The sequence below is a fragment of the Patella vulgata genome, chromosome 5 (genome assembly GCF_932274485.2).
Source record: "Patella vulgata chromosome 5, xgPatVulg1.2, whole genome shotgun sequence".
NCBI lineage: Eukaryota > Metazoa > Mollusca > Gastropoda > Patellidae > Patella > Patella vulgata.
In genome coordinates this window covers 22,114,800-22,137,409 of record NC_065883.2, presented here as the reverse complement: position 1 = coordinate 22,137,409, position 22,610 = coordinate 22,114,800, and the positions used below count along the sequence as shown (strand labels likewise).

The 22,610-nt window shown below is 35.4% G+C and overlaps 1 long non-coding RNA gene across 1 annotated transcript; it reads left to right on the top strand.

Annotated features, from left to right (window-relative positions):
- Positions 1–444: 444 nt before the first annotated feature.
- LOC126820955 (uncharacterized) lies at positions 445–9,793 on the top strand. Its single transcript, XR_007680207.2, has 4 exons — positions 445–688; positions 1,868–2,035; positions 3,231–3,375; positions 9,467–9,793. It is a non-coding gene; the product is annotated as an uncharacterized LOC126820955 (long non-coding RNA).
- The last annotated feature ends 12,817 nt before the right edge of the window (positions 9,794–22,610 follow it).

Genomic DNA, 22,610 nt, shown 5'->3' with positions numbered 1-22,610 from the left:
TCAATTATAGATTAATTCATTACCATGGGTTAAATTTAGACCATTGCTTGATTTCAACTCATTTCTTAGTCCCGAAATGACATAGTCTGTGTCGAGTGGACGTTAAACCCCATTTATCTCTCTGTCTCAACTCATTTCGGTCGAATTGTTGGTCGGTTGGTGGTTTTTCGGGTAAGAGGGCTGGGACGTAGCGGGCTAAGTGGAATAATTAGATATACGGTTGTTAAAAAAAATTGTGGTATATAAGCACTGGTGGTAGGTGTTATGTGTCCCCCCCCCCCCCCGCATTTTTCGAAAGAAGCAGTGAACTATGGAAATTGGTTTGTCCGTTCGTCTGTATATTTATTTTGCGTTTGAACCGAAGACACGACCCTTATTCTATCTAACCGCTTATCTAATTGCAGATGTAGAAAGCTGTGTGGATATCAAGAAATGTGACTCAAGTTATTCAACAGATGGAGAGTATTGGGTGTATCCTTCGGCAGTTGACAATAAACGTGTTAAAGTTTATTGTCATGGAATGTCCACTACAACGCCAACGGAATTCCTCACACTGGTGTATGAGAATAAGGCATTTTATGCGTTTAAGCAACAGAAAAATGGTGTTTCTCGTTGCAGCACAGTAGTAACAAAAACGTGGCCAGCGTCGGGCACTACCACATATCAAAAAGTCAGAATTAACACCAAAGTATGTAAATATGATTTCTTTCTTTGATTTAAAGCAACTATAAATTCTTGAATTTGGATCAGCAAATGTGTGATTAGGCAAGCCAGGTGATTGTCTAATTTGAAAAATAGTTAAATTTAATCAACAATCGGAAAAAAGGAAAAGGCTGCTCTAGTCATTAATGGTAAGCAAAAGCGAGCCAATATCACTGATAGAGATGACATCGGGGCGAGTTAATTAGCTCTCAATATTAAGTTTTTCATCTTCTGCAAATTAATATCAAAAACAGTTTTTATTATTTAAACATACATTATGCAAGAGCTCAATCTGCCTACTGCAGGTCTTTCTTTAGACCTGAAATGTTTTCTAAATTATTAATTAGACATTAATTAACTTATCCAGGCCATAATCAACTCTCGATGGCATCGGATTTCTCTGATATTAAATAGATTAGAACAGTTCGGCCATATTTTGATTTAAGCTAAAATTGGAGGAGCGAACAACCAGTGCGATGGTTGAAATTATTGCACACGTCTTGTCAAACCTTCAAAGGTTAATATCTTCGCTCGCAATCGGGTAATTTGAATGAAATTTTCAAATTATACATTTTACATCATCTATTTTCGAACTATTATAGCAAGAATGTCTAGCTCTTTATTTATATCTTACATAATGTATCTTTAAATTACCAAGAAAAATAAGATGTTTTAAGTTTATTATTTTATCTGGATACAAATTATCTTCTTGTTAGTGTAAATGGATACATAAAATTGTACACGAAGGCGTAAAATGAGTGTAACAACGCACGTATTATCGACTCCATATGGTGCTATGTATACCTATAGTACACACGACCTTAAAGGTCGGTCATCTTGTACACGCGATTGTTGGCGAAACTGTAGTTTAGGGGTAGGGCAAGCCTTAGGGCTAGGTCCAGGGTTAGAGTTGGGATTAGCGCTAGCTCTGTTTACATCTCGTGACCGTTGACCAAACTTGAAGTTCACCTTTTCAAATAGCTCTAACCGTAAAACAAGGCTGTTGAAATACCTCAGTGCAACAGTTTGTGCTTATAGGGTAATCCGTCCCTGGTAATATGGTTATGTGACAAAATAAAACGAAACGAAGTATTAAAAATCTTATAGGGTCTGTATAGATTCAATATTCAAACCTATATGTATTTTAACTGATTTGTAATTGTAGAATATGGAAGTCATAGATAATGATTTTACTTTCACATCCACGACTAATGTCAACAATAAGTTTGTTAAATATGGCTATGCCGTATCGTGCAGTTTATACCACTCATGTGAACCACTTGGAACTATGAAACTTGACATCACTAATACTGGACTGATTTTCAATAATGAGGTTAGTAAACCACACGAAATATAAAATCGAACAATTCCAAATATTTCAAGATGATAAAAATGTATCTCAGGCAGAGCAAACTAGGTGTATGTGTATTTCATTTCAGTCATTCCATTGAGCACAGTGGTCTGAGGTCTCTATTCTTCAAATATGGACATGTTCTGAAAATCCATATGTGCGCATTCTGAAAATCCATGTGCGCATACTATTGAATTAAACATATAAATATAACGTGTAGTAGTGCCGAAATTTCATATTTGTGCAAGGTGGATTTCAAAGGGACTAAACCTCTAAATTGGTATTTTCCATAATATCTGGGTCCTGTTTCACGAAATTTTAACTAAGATAAAATCCAAGTTTTATTAATTTGATTGGATAATAGTGCTTAGCCAATCAAAATTTAAGTATCTACTAAAATTTAGATTTTATCTTTAGTTAAAATTTCGTGAAACAGGGCCCTGAAATTAAAAACAATAATTAGAATTCAATATTGGTCCATTTCAATCGATACAGATGCTTGTTATCTTGCTGCGAAAATCCGGGATCCTAATGAAGGAACAGGGTTCTATGGATTCAGGCGTCATTTGTAATGAACATAAAAAAACATATCCTACAAGACAATCCAGAAGTAATTAGCAATGACTGATTCTCAAAAAATGATAAAGAGAAAATGGAATGAAATAGGGTTTAACGTTCTACTGTTCTGCTCGAACTGGGCTAATGAGGACGGGCATACGCCATACAGTGTGCTATGTGGGCAATTTTTCCCGGACAGCGGCGCTACGGCCTACTCTAATACCGAATTCCAACTATCAAGGGATATTTTAAGTGCACGCCAATGTGTACGCGGGATCTCGGTTTTTCGGCCCGCCGAACGACTAGATAGCTGTCCTTGTCAGGCCCTAAGTCCTGCTACGCCGGAAAATCTCGATGAACTTTCTCAGCCAACATCGGGATCGAACTCGCGACCTCCAGGCTAGCCAGCCAGCTTCTTACTCACTTAGACACCGTGGCTCCCCTAATAACAAAAACTAAGCAGGCCTAAAAGACTCGTTCAATACACCGAACATAATTGATTAGAAATTACAACAAATGTTTAAAAAACGAATATAAATCATTCATATTACTTAGGCACATTTTCGTCAAGTTTACGGTTCTAAAGAATAGAGCCATGTGTCTTTTCTTTATATTGTAGACCACGTGGGAAGCTTACGGCTGGGCGGGAAAAATTGGTCACGTTACTTTTGAAAGCAACACATTGATCGATGGTCTGTGTGATGGGTACGCTGGTGGATGTAGACCAACCACCCCTCTAAATTTCAAAATAGACCAGTCTTATAGTAAGTAATAAAGTAGACCCATTGGGCTTATAGCAATTCAATTGATCTTAACTGATATTGAGGTGTCATAATCACATTGCCATTGACAGTCTGATAGTAAGTAATGAATTATACAATCTTTGTCTAAAATAACAATACTCCCACGTAGTAAGATGTTTTTGTAACAAGAGATGAGCAACTAGCCATACTAGGTTACGTATATGTAGTGTTTAAAATCGGTATGGATGTATCTTTATGTCGATGATCATTTGTAGTTAGTTCGGGGGGGGGGGGGGGCGAATGGTTAGCGCGTGTGTGTTGTATCATCAGATCTGTCAATGAGCCAACTGGCGTGGTTTCGATTCCCCGGGTGTACGTGAAAAATAGGGTCGCCTGTCGAACTTCATGGGTCTTCTCGGGGTCCTCCGATTTCCTCTCACTGCTAAAGACCCCAACTCGCAAGTGAATTATTGAAATAGAATTTAACAGAAAACGTTTTGTCCAGTCAACCCCTCTGAGATATGTGCCAAACGCACCAAATTATGACCGTTTCTAAAAAGTTTCTCGCGAGGGGGGGGGGGGCTGAATCAACTATTGTAACCTAGTTGAGCTTCATTAAAAGAGGCCCTGTGACAGTACGGTATATATACACGAAAACCCACACCTGTCTTACGGGATCATAAATGATATCTGAGCATATGTTCACACCTACATATGTTTAAACCCGGGAACGGCCCTGGGGATTATAAGAATCAGACACTGGCCCCAGATAAGATAGACTCTTTCTCCTTTTTAAACAAATAGTTGTAGGACCTTTGCTACTTTGAGGTTTCCATAAATATAGCTTCAACCTATAGCCCCCGTTCACCGTTTAAAGGTAGTCAGTTTCAAAAGCAGACAGTCTGTCATAACAGTGGTATAAACAAACCCCGACACTAGTCATAACAAATTATACACGTACAGTAAACTTGATAGTAGCACAACATGCCCCGTCACTTAAGGATGCAGTTAATAGAATAACTATAATGTTATTACAAGAACCTTTCAGAATGACATTTCAAAATATGTCATTCCGTGTCGTCAACAGGATTTAAATCATTACCAGTAATAAGTTCCTTGTCAAAATCCCGCTGACGGAACCAAAACGATGACTGTGACCTTGCAGATAGCAAAGCAATACAGTAAGATACCCATAACCATCATGTATGGTTTTGTTTTGAAAACTAACAATGTTTAAATGGTGTCTTCATATACAATACGTATATGGCGGGGTATCAGGTTCAAAATGCGATCTGCAGTAGAAAGTAGATAATATAAAGCAAAAGAGAAAATTCTTATCCAAATTGGACATTATCGTGTGGGAAACATATACCACCCGTGCTTTTCAACCTAATATACGTCCACCTTTTCAACTTTAAGTCGTAAATATTCTACCTTCAACAACAGAATTTCTACTTTTAATAATCAACTTTTGACATTCGACTTTCAACTTCAGATTTTCTACTCGAGATTTTCTGCTCTAGATTTTCTCCATGCATATTACGGAAATAAATTTGATCACGTGACTATTTCTGCATGTCATTAAAATACGTTATTTTTCCAGAAAAGTAAACGATCCCAGGGAAAGATAACTCTAGTTGTAAGACTAAGATAAGATGGAGTCCGACTAGCAATTATTTTCCCCTTGTAATCAGTTTGGGTTCCAGCCCCGAGGACCTCTGTAAACTTTGCTGTTTGGCGATGTCTTCATTTCCGAGCTTGAAAATGACGCCCTTGTGTTTATCATAAACTCTCACATTTGAAGAGGGGGGTTGGATGGCTGAATGGTTAGCGCGCGCTGTATCATAAAGTCTGTCATTGAGTCGACTGGCGTGGTTTCGAATCCTCGGTTGTACGTGACAAGGAGTAGGATCGCCTGTCCAACCTCGTGGGTTTTCTCCGGGTCCTCCGGTTTCCTCCCACTGCTAAAGACCCCTATGCGCAAGCGAATTATTGAAATAAAATTAAACCATATGTTAGTTCCGAAATGACCTAGTTTGTGTTACATAATCAGATTATTTCAACTTACTTATCCTGTGGAAATACAGCTATATAGGAGATATTCTGAAATTCATGGGCACTGCATGTTTCAACATTTTAGATTTGGCCACAATTTGGCACTTGAATCTATGTTAAAAGGGAAAAACTGTGTGGTTTTCGATGAAAGTGTTAAAAGTCTAATATTGCATCATGATTACTGTTTTAAAGTATTTTCGTGTTTGATTTATAATGAATTCATCTCATCTTTTTGAAGAATGCATTTATGTTCAAAAATAAAAATGTTATGTGGAATTCAAAATTCGTGTGCTTTTAAATTATCAGATTCCAAACTTGGGGGTGGGGAGGAAAAAGCTGTTGTAGTGTTACATAATCAGATTATTTCAACATACTTATCATATGGAAATACAGCTATATAGGAGATATTTTAAAATTGATAGGCACTGCATGTTTCAACATCTTAGATTTGACCACAATTTGGCACTTGAAACTACGTTAACAGAGAAAAACTGTGTGGTTTTCAATGAAAGTGTTAAAAAGTCTAATATCGCATCATGATTATTGTTTTAAAGTATTTTCGTGTTTGATTTATATTGAATTCATCTCATCATTTTGAAGAATGCATTTATGTTCAAAAATAAAAATGTTCTGTTTAATTCAAAATTCATGTGCTTTTAAATTTCTGTCTGAAATTCCGCAGTTTTCTGATGTATTATAGTCTTTGCAGAATGCCGCACAGCTCATCTGAAAATGCATAGATTTTCATAATCTATTGCCAGAGCATTGCATATATGTTTGTTTATTAGATAACAACAGATTTGTTTAAACTGCTAGTTATAAATAGACAATTTTTCCCTTAATTTTTTTCTCCTCTCTTCCTGCATTTTTGGGTTGACTTTTTGGTCTAGAATTGGAGAAAAGGGATCAAATTTGCAATTTCATAACAGTTTTGGGTAATACTGACGATATCACAGCGGAGGGATAGGGGATGTAAAGTGTCTTTCTGCAGAGCAATCATTGTGTCGGAAGTGAGATTTTCAACGCAGTCAACTTCAAATCCTCGTAGCAAAAAATCTAAACGGTCAACCCCCTACAAATTTATGATGAGAATATTGCCAAATGTGGTTCCCATTGTGCCTATAAAGATTGGAGCCAACCGAATGTTGAGCAAACAGCTACAGCCTGTGATGTTACAGCCATTTAACATTGAAGTCAATGGGCAAATAATTGCTAGTCTGAGACCATCTTATCTTAGTCTTACAACTAGAGTTATCTTTCCCTGGGATCGTTTATTTTTAAATACCATATTTTAATGATATATAGAAATAGTCACGTGATCAAATTTAGTTCCGTAATATGCATGGAGAAAATCTCGAGCAGAAAATCTCGAGTAGAAAATCTGAAGTTGAAAGTCGAATGTCAAAAGTTGATTATTGAAAGTAGAAATTCTGTTGTTGAAAGTAGAATATTTACGATTTAAAGTTGAAAAGGTGGACGTATTAGGCTGAAAAGCACGAGCGGTAGGCCTATATGTTTCCCACACGAAAATGTCCATTTTGGATAAGAATTTTCTCTTTTGCTTTTTATTTTCTACTTTCTTCTGCAGATCGCATTTTGAACCTGATACCCCGCCATATACGTAAAGTGTCATCTATAGTTACACGAAACGAACATGCACCGGTATTTAAACAAGGTGAAGCCCCAAGAATTGGATGATTCACAACTGTTTTTATTTATTCTTACTCCACGTCTACGTAATGGTCTATCGCTGTTTAACGTTTCTTTTGACACAAGCACAAATTCTCTCTTCGATGTAGCTCCATGTAGCCGTTCAGAAAATTTTAAAGTTGTAATCGATTTTGTTTTCAAAAGTCAACGGTTTATGTACAAATTGAAAGGCCGAGTAGGTGCTATAAAACTATAGTATGTAAATCAAAAGTTTGTGTTTTTCTAAATAAAATACGCTAAAATTAAATTACAGTATCTTGACGTTCTGTCCAAATGCAAATATAATCGTACAAAGAGTGACTTCTTTTTATTTGGTGAAGTCTCGATTTCTTTTTAACATATTACATGATTATGTTATGATAATTGATTATTTATAATGTGGAACAAAGAGGCGGCTGGGTTTTATTTAGACTTTTTCTGTTCATTGAACAGGTTTAATTCAGGACAATATTTTCGGATCACAGAGAATCATTAGCATCATGTTTAGAGTAACAAAGAAAAAATCTTATCGGTGTTCTTGGTTAACTTAATGATCTAGAAAGGAACAGAACCTGGTGAATTGGAACTGTTTAGATAAAAGACATATTAATTAGTGAACTAATGTATATACACCCCACTGGGCCCTTTCACTTTGGAATTTAAAGCAAAACTGTTAGACAATAGACCATATAAAATTTTAAAATGTAATTTGAAGCGGCTTCAGGTGAGATTAGCTAACCTAGATTAGTGAACTTTGACCCCAATTATTTAATTCCAACCGTTTCTCACCTTAGTATTATTATATAGACTGAAAGAGAATCGGATTCAGACGAGTTATTTGCCCTTGAATTAGAAATCGTATTCACACCACGTGGTCGAAACAGACTTCATTCATTACACGTATTCGTATAGCTAAGGCCTAATGTTACAGGCGCCTGTGGTTAGACCATAACACGATAGAATTTTAAATCTGATATACCGCCATAGTTAGACACCCTTATATTGTTGTCCAAGAGCGTTTTTCAGGGAATCCAGTATCTTTCGATAGTCTGTGCTTTACATATATACCAACTATATATACATATAACTACCATATAATACTTTCGTGGGGATGTATCTTTAATATATTTATATAAATGCAATACAATAGCTAGTATACAATTATAGAATAAAGATACTTTAGTATTCACCCCTCTAACAACCACTGCTTACATAAAACTACCCGGTCGCGTTTCTATGCAAATGAGATGACAATGAGTGTAGCTACTTTTTAACTAGATAATTTATTTAGGTCCATGACCGTATTTTAGACAGTTTGCTCCATATCTTTGGTTTGGACGCTTATTCAAAGTATGACGTAGTTTTCCCGATATTTTGTCGAGGCTCAAGCAGACGACCTCGCTTGAGTTTGAATTTAAAAGGTCTTGTCAAGTCGGCCACCGGCCACCGGGTTTACAAATTACATGAAAACAAACTACTTACATGGTGATTATGGCTTGCGGCTTCGGTTATTAACGTGTTTTCATTAAGAGCCCATGTCAGGCGCGGACCCAGGGGGCGGGGGCGCCCCATATATTCTCGCGGGAAAGGAGAACAGAAACACTTTAAAATGGTAGTGATCCCCGTCGTAATTAACTCCAAAACGAGCCGGGGGCAACACGCCCCCACCCCTTTCTGAAAATCCTGGATCCACCCCTGCATGTCAAGAAATGAAGATTGAATTTATATGTAGAATTGGCATTGTTTGTAAGCCTTTGTATCGCCTGATCTGTTGCAATGTTGGTGAATTTGTATTGGTAATCAATCCAGTGTGACTTGTGACACTCCCCGTGGCACATTTATGAAGGTGGCCATATCGATGATACAAAAATGCAAATATTGTCTAGTAACTAGTGTGGAAGCAGAGGTTAACCCACCAGCTACTACTAGGTCTATTAAAGCTAGTACTAATGTCAATGCCATAATGCTGCCTCGTCGACATTTGTCATGATGGCAAAACACTTAAAATGATCAGCATGCCAATATCTAAATATATGCCACAGTTTATGCTAGTTGAAAACACACAAACACCCCACGCGGACACTTCGACCTTTTATTGTCACATGTCTGGCGTCATGTGATGGAAATGTTTTATAGGGTATTCTCCAAATGGACGTTTGTTGATTTTCTGATACAAAATCTGACAGAAAAACAAAGTACAAACTCCTGTTCATTTTTTTAAAAAAAAAACAACCTAAAGTCTAAATGGGAATAGAAAATGGATAGAACGAAGGGGAAAGAATTTATCGATATTCCTATCATGAATTTCAATTAAAATTAAATTAGGTTAGTCGACCCACTATGTATTGCACTGTTATTATTTTTTCAGCACCTCCCATGAGTTCTGCCACGGTAGTCAACTGTATCGCCTAGATGTCTATCAGAGATGAAGAATGTGCGATAAAAGGCAAAGGGCACTTTTATTTTCACCGAAAAATGCAAAAGAAGTTCCATTGTAATTGACCAAAGTTAGTGGTGTATGCAATTAAAATTATTATTATAGCGCGTATACAAATACGTGAACTTATTGAACTATCCAATTGGCCTTATTTTTTTGCGGGGCTTTATTTTATTTTGTGGTGCATTATGGGGATTTTAAAGTCCAATTGTATGGAGTGATTCTGATTGGTTCAGCGAATATACTATTGACCTATCCAATTGCCCTTATTTGTTTGCGGGGCTTCATTTTATTTTGTGGTGCATTATGGGGATTTTAAAGTCCAATTGTATGGAGTGATTCTGATTGGTTCAGCGAATATACTATTGGCTTGTAATTTAAAAAATAGAACTCTGACTGGTAGTACACGATGTTATAAAGTCTCGATTAGATTACCATGTAAAATTCAGAAAATTATAAACAAAACGAAATTGTATCTAATTGCTGTTACATTATGCTTCATATGTTAAGTTCATATTAAGATACAACCGATTTTGTGATCAGAAAGTGTTGTTAACATAAATGGGTCAATTCAAGTCCACGGTTAAGGTTGTGTTGTAGTGGTGTATAACTGGTGTTCTTTTTCATGCCTTAATCTGGGCTTTAAATTTAACACTAGTTAAATAAAAGAAAAAATACTATAACACTAGTGTCAGTTTTAAATATTCCACCTTTTGTCTCCTGTCCTAACGCATTCTATTCTTTTCTGATCACTATATCATGTTGCAGATGCGGACAATGGAAGCTTTACAAGATTATTATTTGCATACAGACTTTAACCATCAAGGTTGATGCATATAAATTTGCCATAAAGTCATGTTTATATACTTTAAGAACTGAGTTGACCACTCTGCTGCAGTTTTGTCATGTGCAGTACCGAGGCTACCACTTGAGATGTCTCAACACTCCCCTGCCCACAACATCTTGAACATTCAGGGCATTACACGATTTACCAAAAAAAGAGAGTATCTCCAGCATAAGATGGTTGTTTCATTTTAACAATTATACTATCAATGTATACAACACTGAAAACATATTTCTGCCCTCTGCCAAATGGAATGGATCTCTAAGGTCGGCAAATTCAATTTGTTGAGTAATTTTATGAATATGTCCGGAATATCAAACAAGAAATCAGGAATTTCATGGGTACATAAATGACAAGTACTCCTTGCAATCCCAAATGCATGGGTTGGCTGACTATAATAACCACTTCTAACCGTTTTCGGGATCTATGTTGAATGTCTGTTGTCTCTATAGTCTATGTATTATATTCAATAGACAGGTCTACTACATGGCGGTCTGACCGGTTGTAGTGGAAGTTCGCGTCAGAGGTCATACGAGCGGCTTTTGGCCTATGACGTCAGACATTTAATTAACCAATCAACGTTGATTTTTCTAGAGGATTACCTACAGTTCCGTACACCTCACGCCAAAAACACGCTGTAACAGACCGTTTCATTGGCTAATCCCTGACATCATCCAGAACGCGGGTTATATAACAGTTCTCCCAGATCCTAGTGTAGTAATGACAAGTAAAACGAAATTTTGAACTACAAAAAATGAAACGAAATAGTGTTTTTATCAGATTGTGCTTATTCTAACTACTAAATGTGTTAGTGTCTTACTTTCAGTGTAAATCCTCCATTAAATTCTATTTTATTTATCCTGGGTGATCAAAAATATTTTTCAAATCAAAGTACAGTACCTGTTATAATTGTTTCAAGAAATTCTGTTTGTAATTCCCGACAATTAAAAAAAAAGAATGGTTTGGGATCTTGCTGATGATATTCGAAATCACAGCCCAACAAATGACAGATGCTGATGTTGGGTGCATGAACATCCATAGTGACTGGGTGCATGACAAAACCACACTAAGACAGCTTCTCGATACAGCCCACAAGAAGCCCAGCTTGGACTTCTGCCTGTAAGCCTTTACTTAAATAATAGGCTACAGGAGCTTTCCATTTGGATTTGATTCCAACTAACATAAAAACTAGAGCCTCTTTGGCTTCATCTGTTTCCTTGATCTCAGTCCCCAAGTCAACAAACCCTACTAGCTTACCAGAGTGGTTCTTATAGGTGACCTGTTTCCGAATAGCCATTGCATCTAGCATTAAGCTGCAACTGAAATAAAGTATAAGTACTTTGAATTAGTTAACCTATTATGTTAAAGGAGCTAAATCGCTAATATTTTGGACCTGGAAATTGACACAAATGGGTCGCAACGCATGTAATAATGTAATATGAATGTTTATAAATGTATAAACGTTTATGTTTTTACTATAATTTCTATTAAGTTATGTTCGACGAAACACGCCAGAAGTCTCAATCGCATGGCAATCTCTAGCGTCAGATTATTCCAGTCTATACTGATAGTACTTATTGCGCATGCTCTCTAGATAAGAATATAACTTGTGGAATATGTCTAGCCATGTTCTTCGAGTCCCTTGTTACAAATGGCGTTGAAACGCATTATGGTACACGATTCGTGTACCAATGGTAAAATGTTTATTTTGTCTTAAATATTTGATATTAGACGGCCATATTTTCCAGGTAAGATCACAACATCAATGTTGATTTAAATTGACAAATAATTCGTGTTTTCAATGTCGAAGATTTCGGATGATATTGATTTAGAGACTTAGCTACTTTAAAGTAAAAGTACATGGAATTAAACTTTTAATCTAAAAAGTGGACATCCAAAACACACACATAAAAGTAAAATTATCCGTTAAAATCTTGACGAATTTAACACTTATGGCTGAATATGAAATAAAAGATAAATGGTTGATTATGATGAAAATTGGTCCCTGGCTGGTTTAGAACCTGCATCTTCCTATAACAGTGTTTAAGGATGTACTGCTATTATACTACAGACTTTGCAAATAACAATCAAAATCATCCCTTCGAATTGACATTTCATCCCTGTAGCCACCAGGTTACATGCAAAACCTTCATTAAATAATTGTTGCAAATGACTGTTGTTGTTGTTTATTACAGATTTAACGTCCAATACAATAAATATGATATTATGGACAGGTTGATTTAATTAAATTATTTATACTTAAAAGGTTTAAAACTGGTAAAAACACAAAATGGAAAATAGTCCTTGTATATATAAAAAGGTTACCTTAAAACACAGGGTGGGTCATCTTCTCCCTTTGTCATAATAAAACAGGAGGTCCAGCTCACTGATTTTTGGCGTCATCAGTGCGGATAGAAAAAAATCCGCTTATTTTATATGGAAAAGCGAAGTGCTCGCGGTAAAAACCACATGACTTATAATCCCAGCTCTTTGTAGGTCTTACCCTATGTATGCCATCTTAAAACCAGCTTTGTTAATATGACTGATGTTTTGATAAGAATGAAGTATGTATGAGATATACTTGCCACTGAGACATGCAACAATTCTAATGAATGATAAATGTAAGCTTACGTGAGAAGTCATTAATGGTTTATGATACAATTTTAAAGCTATAATAATTATATGAAATTGTTTGACATGAAGATTGACAATCTGTTTCACAGAGTATTACGAGTCTTCTCTAATATCTCTGTAAAAGATGACTGCCTTTAACACGTGCCGTCACAGCACGCGGCGTCAAGCATTGGCTGAATGGCGCGTGCATTGTTTACATAAGACGTTACTGCTTCGGGCAGAATGCTGCCTTTTAGTCATTTTAATACTCATTTTACACTAAATAGGAAATAATTTTTACCTACAAATACGCCGAACGTCTTTATTTATTTTTCTAATACATCCAAAAAAAAATGTTTTAGAATTGAATTTGTCTGTGGAAAAAAGTTAATATTTGTGACTCATTAAGTCGCATTGATGTCATCCTTATCAGTGATTGTAGCGGCCTAGCGAATATTCACTGCGGATCAGTGTGGAAGATTGATACACACTAAGAAATGTATACGCCTACTCATATATGGTAATATTACTGTTTTTGTGCAATGGAAACAAACAGTTTAGCAATTTTTTGTTTGCTAACTGTTATCTACTATATTATGAGTTAACAAAAGTTTACAATATGCATATTGTTTACCTGTAAGTGTCCTGGCAAATCAAAATTTGTCGGTACTGCATCACTCTTTAGTTTTAGTCTGAACGGCCGAATGGTTAGCAAGTGCGCGCTGTATCATGAGGTTTGTTATTGAGTCAACTGGCGTGGTTTCGATTCCCCGGTTGTTATACGTAACAAGGTGTAGGGTCGCCTGTGCAACGTCGTGGGTTTTATCCCGGTCCTGCGGTTCCTCCAACTGCTAAAAAACACTACGTGCAAGCGAATTATTGAAATAAAATATAAATCATATTATGTTAATCCCGAAATGACCTAGCTTGTGTCGAGTGGACGTTAAACTCCATTTCTTTTTCTCTCTCTATCTCTCTCTCTCTATCTCTCTCTCATTGCCCAATTCTATCCATATAGTCATTGTTAAAATGAATACTGCATAGTAGAGATCGAATTGTTGGGTTTTTTTTCGTCTCGTCTTCTTTAGTTTCCCTCCCACATTAAAAAATCTATTCATCTCCTTAAGTTTACTGGGAAATCTAATAGAGCGAAACAAAATTGGTCATATTTTTACAGCCTATTGTCTATATTGTTAATTTGAATTACGCCAAACTCTTTCACTTCATTTCATTTAGTTTAATTCAAATTGCTATAATATGCCCCATTTGGTTGGATAATAAAAAGTTCATTCTGGTACCATAATACGCCATTAACATCCAATAAGCTGGCCTCCATCTATAACTTATAAGATAGCAGTCTAATACTAATGATAGGTTAAATATACAAAGACTAAATGGACAAAAGCCATCATTCAGTAACAAGCTAACATTCCTCCTGCAGTTCGGCAAAGAAGCTTTTTTTTGTACAATTAAAAGTTATTCTGGTACAAAAATAAGTAAGTACAACTTCCATGGGCAAATCTCTAAGGCGAGGATATGTTTAGTAAGCCGTAGGCTAGGTCAACATGCATTAGTGGGCCTAGTACGAAAACTCAGGACGCTGGTCGCTTGAACATTCCGGGTTCATAAATATAATCACTATTGAATTTCGTACCTGTGGAAGGCCATTCCATTTAATTTTGATGTGGGGTTTTGATATTTTTTACAGTTAATAGCAAAACATGCTGTCCCTTTGCTGGATACCGAAAACGTAAAAGTGTTGTTTTCGTTTGCATAACCAGACGATGTCATTTTGTTACACAGGATCACACTGTTAGAAATAAATGTTAATTTACCGTAAGAATGTGGTAAAATATTTACGTAGTTGTATGTTATTTTACAAATGTATGTTTTATTACACCAAACAGGAGTGATAGTACAAATAGTCGTAAAAATAACATATTATACAGGTGATTTTGCCGTGAAATAATTTATTTTTACATACGTAACGTCAAAATACAGTAATGTTCAGTGTATTCAAACTATAGGAACATGTACCGTAGCCCAAATTGGTTGTCGTAAAATGTTAAAATCACAGAAATGTTTTATTCAATAGTAATGAAAGCAAACCTTGAAATATTTTTGTTAACATTTCTCAACACACAACCAATTAACAGTGACCGTTGAAGTCCACAACCAAATAGCAAATGATGTTACGACAACCACCAGGTAAACTGTCAGAAATGTATGTAAAATTACAGTAGTACAAGGGTTTTTTGTACCTCAATTATCGGTATATTTTACAACATATACTACTTTTACCAAGTCTAATGTATTTTTACCGAATTTCAAGTATGTTTATCGAGTTTCATGTCTTTTTGACAATAAGTGGCGATGGAATCAAAGACATATTCAAAATCCTGTAAAAATACATATAATGTAATAAAATTGAACTGAAAGTAACGCACCAAGCGTGTTACTTTACAGATTTTACGTTTGTTCACATTATTATGTAATTTACTTTTAGGTAAGAAATATAAGTAAAATTACAGCAGTTAAAGCATTTGTTTTTACCTTAAAATATTGAACGGAAAATAACATAGCCAGCATGTCATTTTACAGACTTGCGTTTATTCACGTTATTTTGTAAATTTACTTATTCAGTAAATTTACTATCTCTTATTGTATTTTAGTATTCCATAGAAACGGAACATTCCTAATAATTATCTTCTTATGGTATTCATTTCAATTTATTAACCATAATATGGACAATCACATCTTGTAAATTTAGTATATTGCATGTCATGTATATCTAGTTTCCATTATTTATAAGATCTATAAAGTTTATTGATATTTAGCGTACGTTAATCAGTTTGTAAGTATTTTCTTAAATGCATAAAAAAAAAATGTTTTGACTTTCTGGCCGTAGGTTGTATTATCTCGTTTTCAAGTTCACTCGAAGAAGGTAAATTAAACCGATTGGCCAGTGTTAGTTGGGCCGGACTGTCTGTAAAGCAGGGTTATAATGCCTGCAAATAGATAGTACCGCGAGCTTACATCTGAAAGCCTGGAACCATGCTCTCGTCTACCAAAAAGGATTATCGATATTCAATATATATAGAAGGGATATTAATACGAAATATTTTACACCAGGGCTATTGCTCGAATCTTGCATGTAAAATTACCAATATTAGTATTTTTAACAAAAGTGTAAATTAACAGTGTGATGTATTTTTACAAGAAATGTAAATTAACATTGTGATGTATTTTTACAAGAAATGTAAATTAACAGATATGTCCTTCTACAGTAAATTGTTAAATAACTAATGGTGTAGTTTTACCTATGATTTAGGGGCAACTTTTGCTGCCCGTAATTTTAGGGTAAAATAACCAAAATAATTTTAACAGTGCAATGTACCAATATGGCCGACATCAGCGCATGTCGCGACAGCGGCCTTTGATTGGCCGTGGCCATTCTAGTCTATTTATATAATTATGTTAGTCCCAAAATGACAGAGCATGTGTTAAAATGACGTTAGTCACCTATCTCTCTCTCTCTGCCTAATTTTACTCAATCCTCAAAGTATCAACGCCCCTTACATCACAAGATTTTGAAAATAAAGCCAGTCAATAAACCAGTGTAATTCATGGTTATTCTTGCCTAATAGCCACAACAAACAGCGTGCCTACAGAATTAATTTAAAGGGGCGGAGTCTTTAACTCAATATTTTCCATAATATTCGAAATCAAAAACACGAATCAGAATTCAATATTGATCAATTTCAATCAATATTGATGCTGTCATCTTGCTGTGAAACTATAGGATCCTAATATCCAATATTTAAGACACAGTTAACATTTTATAATCAGTACACGAGTGTACCCTATGGTTTCGGGTGCCATTTTGTATAAAAATAAAAACATATCCTACAACACAATGTGGAAGTAATTAGTAAAGGCTGATTCACAAACTGCAAAATAATAAATTAAAAGATATGTAGAATGCACCAAGCAAGCGTAAACGACTGTCGTTCAATTTGAACAGTTTACGTATTTCAGTGAACATAATTGATTAGAAATTGCAATATTTTTTTTCTCAAAAATTTGAATATAAATCACTTTACATACATTCATATTACATTAATATGTGCTTTTAGAACCATTATTGTTTATTTCAAGGTTCCAAAAAATAGAGCCATACGCCCTTTAATATTGAAGAACAAAAAAAAAATCTACCAATATAAATTATTAAAGTTCCATTAATGATTGAATAAAGATAAATATTCAAATCAACAGTAAAAGTTAATCGTCAAGAAGTGGAAACATACAATAATCAATAATTTATCAGTGGAAAAACGTTGCACATATAAGGGAAATATATTTAGCTCCTTTAATAACTGCAGCGATACCGGTTTAGTAACAACATGATAAATAGTATGGTTACTATTGGGAGAACAGCATAATAGTCAATTAATATAGTGTTTTATTTTGATAATAATAACCATTGTATATAACATACAAACAGTAAACGACCACAGATCTTACTAAAAGGATCAAACTATGTATACTACACTACAGATTATTCTCTGGATTTTGTATCTTGTGACTTTTTCTGGTGCTAATGATCCTGTAGGTGTACTAGAAGTGGAATTATTAAATAACATAAAGTTCCAACACAGCATGTCTTTGCCTGATAAAGTTTTAACAAGAATTTCCCCTAGCTCTGTGTTGGTCTGTGTTAAGTCATGTCTACTAAATTCTCGGTGTTTATCTGTAAATTTTGATAGAAAATTTCTGGTGTGTGAATTAAACGCGGGAGAGGGTGACACAAAAACCCTTGTAGCCACAACTGGAGTTATGCACAGCAAGAGGTCCAGCTGGAATGCAAATGTAAGTACACGAGGAAATATATTATTAGCTAAGCAATTGGGCTTCCCATTCCAGGGTCGTTTCAATGAAAAGCAAGAAGCACCAGTCAAAAACGTCCGGTGCCATTGAACATATTTTTGAACGGAATAGGATATACACTCTATGTGTGGATGGAACTAAACCACCAAATGTTAGCAGAGGATATATTGAAAGATAAGGCAAATAGATTCTGGCATCCCAATTAGGCTATCTGGTTCTAGTGGACATAATTACGTTTGATTACAAACTAACAGTGGATATATTGAAAGATTTAACACATATGCTACCTGATTATAGTGGACATAAATTGGGTTTAATTACAAACTACCACCACATCAAAGTATCAAAACGCTGAATACAGTTCTAGGTGCATGAAGGATGTAAATTTGAAACAAAAATTTCATAAAGTGCCGTAAAGATATCCCGAATGGTACCGAGATGTGCTGCGGAATTATAATTGCGTACCATACTATGTAAAATAATTTAAGGTTGATTTATTTTGATACCAGCTATGTGGCTTTCTTTTCCAATTTATGTTCAACGAAAAGGAAAAATGACATGTTATATTTTGTCAAAAAATGAAAAAAATAAACATTAGAGATCAATTTTGAATATAATGAAAAGTCATATTCGCGAGAGAAACTCAACCCAGCAGCAGTCCACTCCTCAAGTTTAATGCATTAAAGATATTTTAGCGAAATGATTATATACTAGTGTTTCTCTTTGTCCGTGAAATAAATTTATGTTTACATGACCATAGAAAAACACACAGGCGGGCAGCCCGCGGTCATATTAATTTATTAATATATTTTAGGCTTCAGATTTTGGCGAATGTGCGACAATAAACTGTTCAAATGGTACAACATGTCTAAAAATATCTGGTATTGTGAAGTGTATAGTCAAAGGTAAGAAGGAGTTGGTGTAATATAATGAATGTCTAAAATAATGTTTTGCCTCTCCACTGAACCGCAATAAATCATTTGTGAAGACTAATTTGATTGTATAAAGATAAACTGAAAATTAAGAACTTCGCTATTCTGTCAGCATTTTATTAACAAACTACAAACATATTTGTGTTAGTTCTCTCTGTAAAGTAATCATGCTCCCGACACGCAACACCTGGCCCTTCATCGGTCTCTAACTCAACATCATCCACAGTATTTGTCGATTTAAATCAACATTTATGTTGTTATCTTACCGGGAAAGATGGGCTTCTGATATCCAATAATTTTAAGACAAATTGAAAATTTTAAAATTGGAACACGAATCGCGTGCTAGAATGCTTTCGAGAGCCATTTATAATGAAGCGACTCGATGTATGAATGCTACCACAGGAGATTACTACCGGTGTAGACTGGAATAGCCAGACGTAAAGACTGCCGTTGAATTTGGATTCTTCGCGTATTTCGCGAAATAACAGTAAAACAGAAACGATTGGTTTGAAAGAATAGAGATTTAGCTCTTTTAAGAGTTTCTAGCATAAATGGCTTTCCAAGGACGTCAAATGATTTCAAGAATTTGATACAAATTATAGTTCCTTCAACTTGATTATTGTCAGCATAATCGATTATATCTTGAATTTGTCTTAATTAAAGACAATCAAGCGTTCTTTGAACTAGCCTGTTTAGTCCCAGTTTATCTTCACCTATCGCGAAGTGGCGCGTTACTGGTAATGTAGTTCCTTTAGGAACTCTCTGATCGGACGATGTCCGCTGACAGTTCCTATCCGTCCCTATATAGCTGCAATACTATTCTTCCCCACCTCTGTTTTCAGGCTATTTTGGAACCCTTACCGTCTATTTGTTACCATGATTCTCTATTTTGTTGCTAAAAGGAATCATTTCTCACCATATCTGAAACAAATTTATAATTATTCAACACTATTTTTAATTAGAATTTGGTCTGCGCATGTTCTAGTCTGGTAATGGCTGATCAGCTCAAACGTATTTTGTCCATGTTTTTAATCGCGAAATTCTACTTGAAAATAGTGTTGAATTATTTTAAATGTGTGTCGGCGGTGGCAAAAACTGATTCCTTTGGCGAACAAAGAAGAAGCACGGTAAAATATAGTCGGTAAAGATTCCAAAATATCCTTAGAACAGAGGTGGAGAAGAGTGTTATTTTCATATTGCATCAATATAGGAATGGATAGGAACTATCAGCGGACATCGTCCGATCAGAGACAGTTCCTAAAGAAACGACTGGTAATGGTGTTATTTAGCAACAAGTAAATATCTTTAGCAAAAAATATAGCTTTGCCAGTGTTTGTAAATAGAAGGTCAATTATCTAAGCAATTATTGATTATTTGATTACAGTACCTTATTGTGGAGAACCTGTTAGAATTGAGAATAGTATTATAAGTTTACCCGACAGTGGACAATTAGGAGCTGTGAGAAGTTATACATGTAGTGACAGAACCATCAGTGATTCACCTATAACGTCAACCTGCCTGTCTGATGGAACTTGGTCTATACCCGTCGTAACATGTAGATGTGAGTAAGGTTATAAGAAATATAATTATCGAGCAATCATGGGGAGGAGGGTACATATGCTAAGCCTGTTCCCAAATGTCATTCAAATATCCTGAATAAAACTGTTGTTTAAAAAACAAGAAAAGGGGTCACGTTTAGACATTTTTCTACTTTCATTGTGTCCTAATTGTGTTAATTGGTTTCAAATTCCATGGATTCCAACCGTATTTGGTAGCCATGTTGCCCGGGTCGTGAATTTCAGGATTTTTACAAATGAAGTTGTTCACAGTCACATAGGTAGCCTACTGCTCTATGAATGTTGGCTTTTGAAATGAAAAAAAAATATTGGGTTATCGCCCTACTTTTCTGCACCAACCAATCTGATTAAAACATAGATCCTATTTCGTTTTGTTTTTTATAGTTCAAAATTTCGTTTTACTTGTCTTCACAACACTAAGATCTGGAAGAGTTGTTATATAACAGGCGTTTTAGTTATGTGAGGAATTAGCCAATGAAACGGTCTGTTACGACAAGTTCTTGGCGTGCTCTGCATGGAACTGTGGGTAAACCCCTAGAAACGTCAACGCTGATTGATTAATCAATGTCTGGCGTCATATGGTCGAAAGAAGCTCATATGGTCCTGACACGACCTCCCAGTACAACGGGTCAGATCTTCATGTAGTGGAGGCCATCGAAAGTATAAAAAAACCAAACGAAATGTAGATCTGTATTTTAATCAGATTGGTGCACCAACCGGGATAATGAATACCTGGATATTCTTTGCCAAGGGGACACCACGCCGGAAAATCAATCCAACTCGACCAACACCGGGAACGAATCACGAACCTCCTGATTAAAGGACAATATTGGTGTCAGTCATTATCACATATGTGATAGAACTAATTAAACACGTTCCAAATATAATTTTAACACAGAGATCATTGCTACGATAGCTGAGTAATACAAGTTTCCTGAATCGGAAGTGACGAACGCCAAAGGAAAACACGAGTCATACCTCTATATAACTGACTGATGTGACCACGACACACGGCCGAATCTTGCCTACTAATAATTCCTTCCAAGACCAAAAGTTGTTGTGTGAGACCGTGAGAGGATATCTGACAATTCATAAAAAGAATTGACTGCCACTAGATAAGAGAACACGAAAGAAAAACAGAAAAAGTCCGTGCATTACCATGTTTTTATAAGGTATAGAATGAATATAAACAAGGGAATGTACGGACTATTTCTATTTTTCTCGTATTCTCTTATCTAATGACCTTCAATTACTTTATTGAATTGTCAGGTATCCTCTTACAGTCCCATATAACAACTTTTGGTCTTCGAAGGAATTATTAGTGAGCAGAAATTCGGCCGTGTATCTGTTATCACTCGTCACATCAGTCAGTTAGAGGTATGACTCGTGTTTTCCTTTGGCGTTCGTCACTTCCGATTCAGGAAACCTGTATTACGCAGCTATACTAGCAATGATCTCTGTGTTAAAATTATATTTGGAATGTGTTTAACCAGCTCTATCACATATATGATAATGACTGGCACCAATATTGTCCTTTAAGTAGTCACTTCCTTCTGCTAGCTATTCACAGATCATTAGTGTTAGATCAATAATTAATATAATGGTAGTCAACCAAACTCGGCTTTTATTTTGGGTGTAACACCAATTTATATAACATTTTATCTTATTTCTAATTTTCTTAATAATAGATATAGAAAGCTGTATGGATATCAAGAAATGTAGTTCAACAGATGGAGAGTATTGGTTGTATCCTTCGGCAGTTGAAAATAAACCAGTTAAAGTTTATTGTCATGGAATGTCCACTACAATGCCAACGGAATTCCTCACACTGGTTTATGAGAATAAGGCAGTTTATTCGCCTAAGCAACAGAAAAATAGAGGTTCTTCTATTTGCAGCAGAGTAGAACAAGGATATTGGTCAGCGGCGGGCACTACCACTTATCAAAAAGTCAGAATTAACACCAAAGTATGTAATTGTGAGTTCTTTCTTTGATTTAAAGCAATTATAAATTACTGAATTGAGATCAGCAATGTGTGATAAGGCAAGCCAGGCGATTGTCTAATTTGAAAAATAGTTAAATTTAATCAACAATCGGAAAAAAGGAAAAGGCTATTCTAGTCATTAATGGTAAGCGAAAACGAGCCAATATCATGGATATGGATGACATTGGGGCGGGTTAATTAGTTCCTAAATTATCAAGAAAAAAATATACAGATATTTG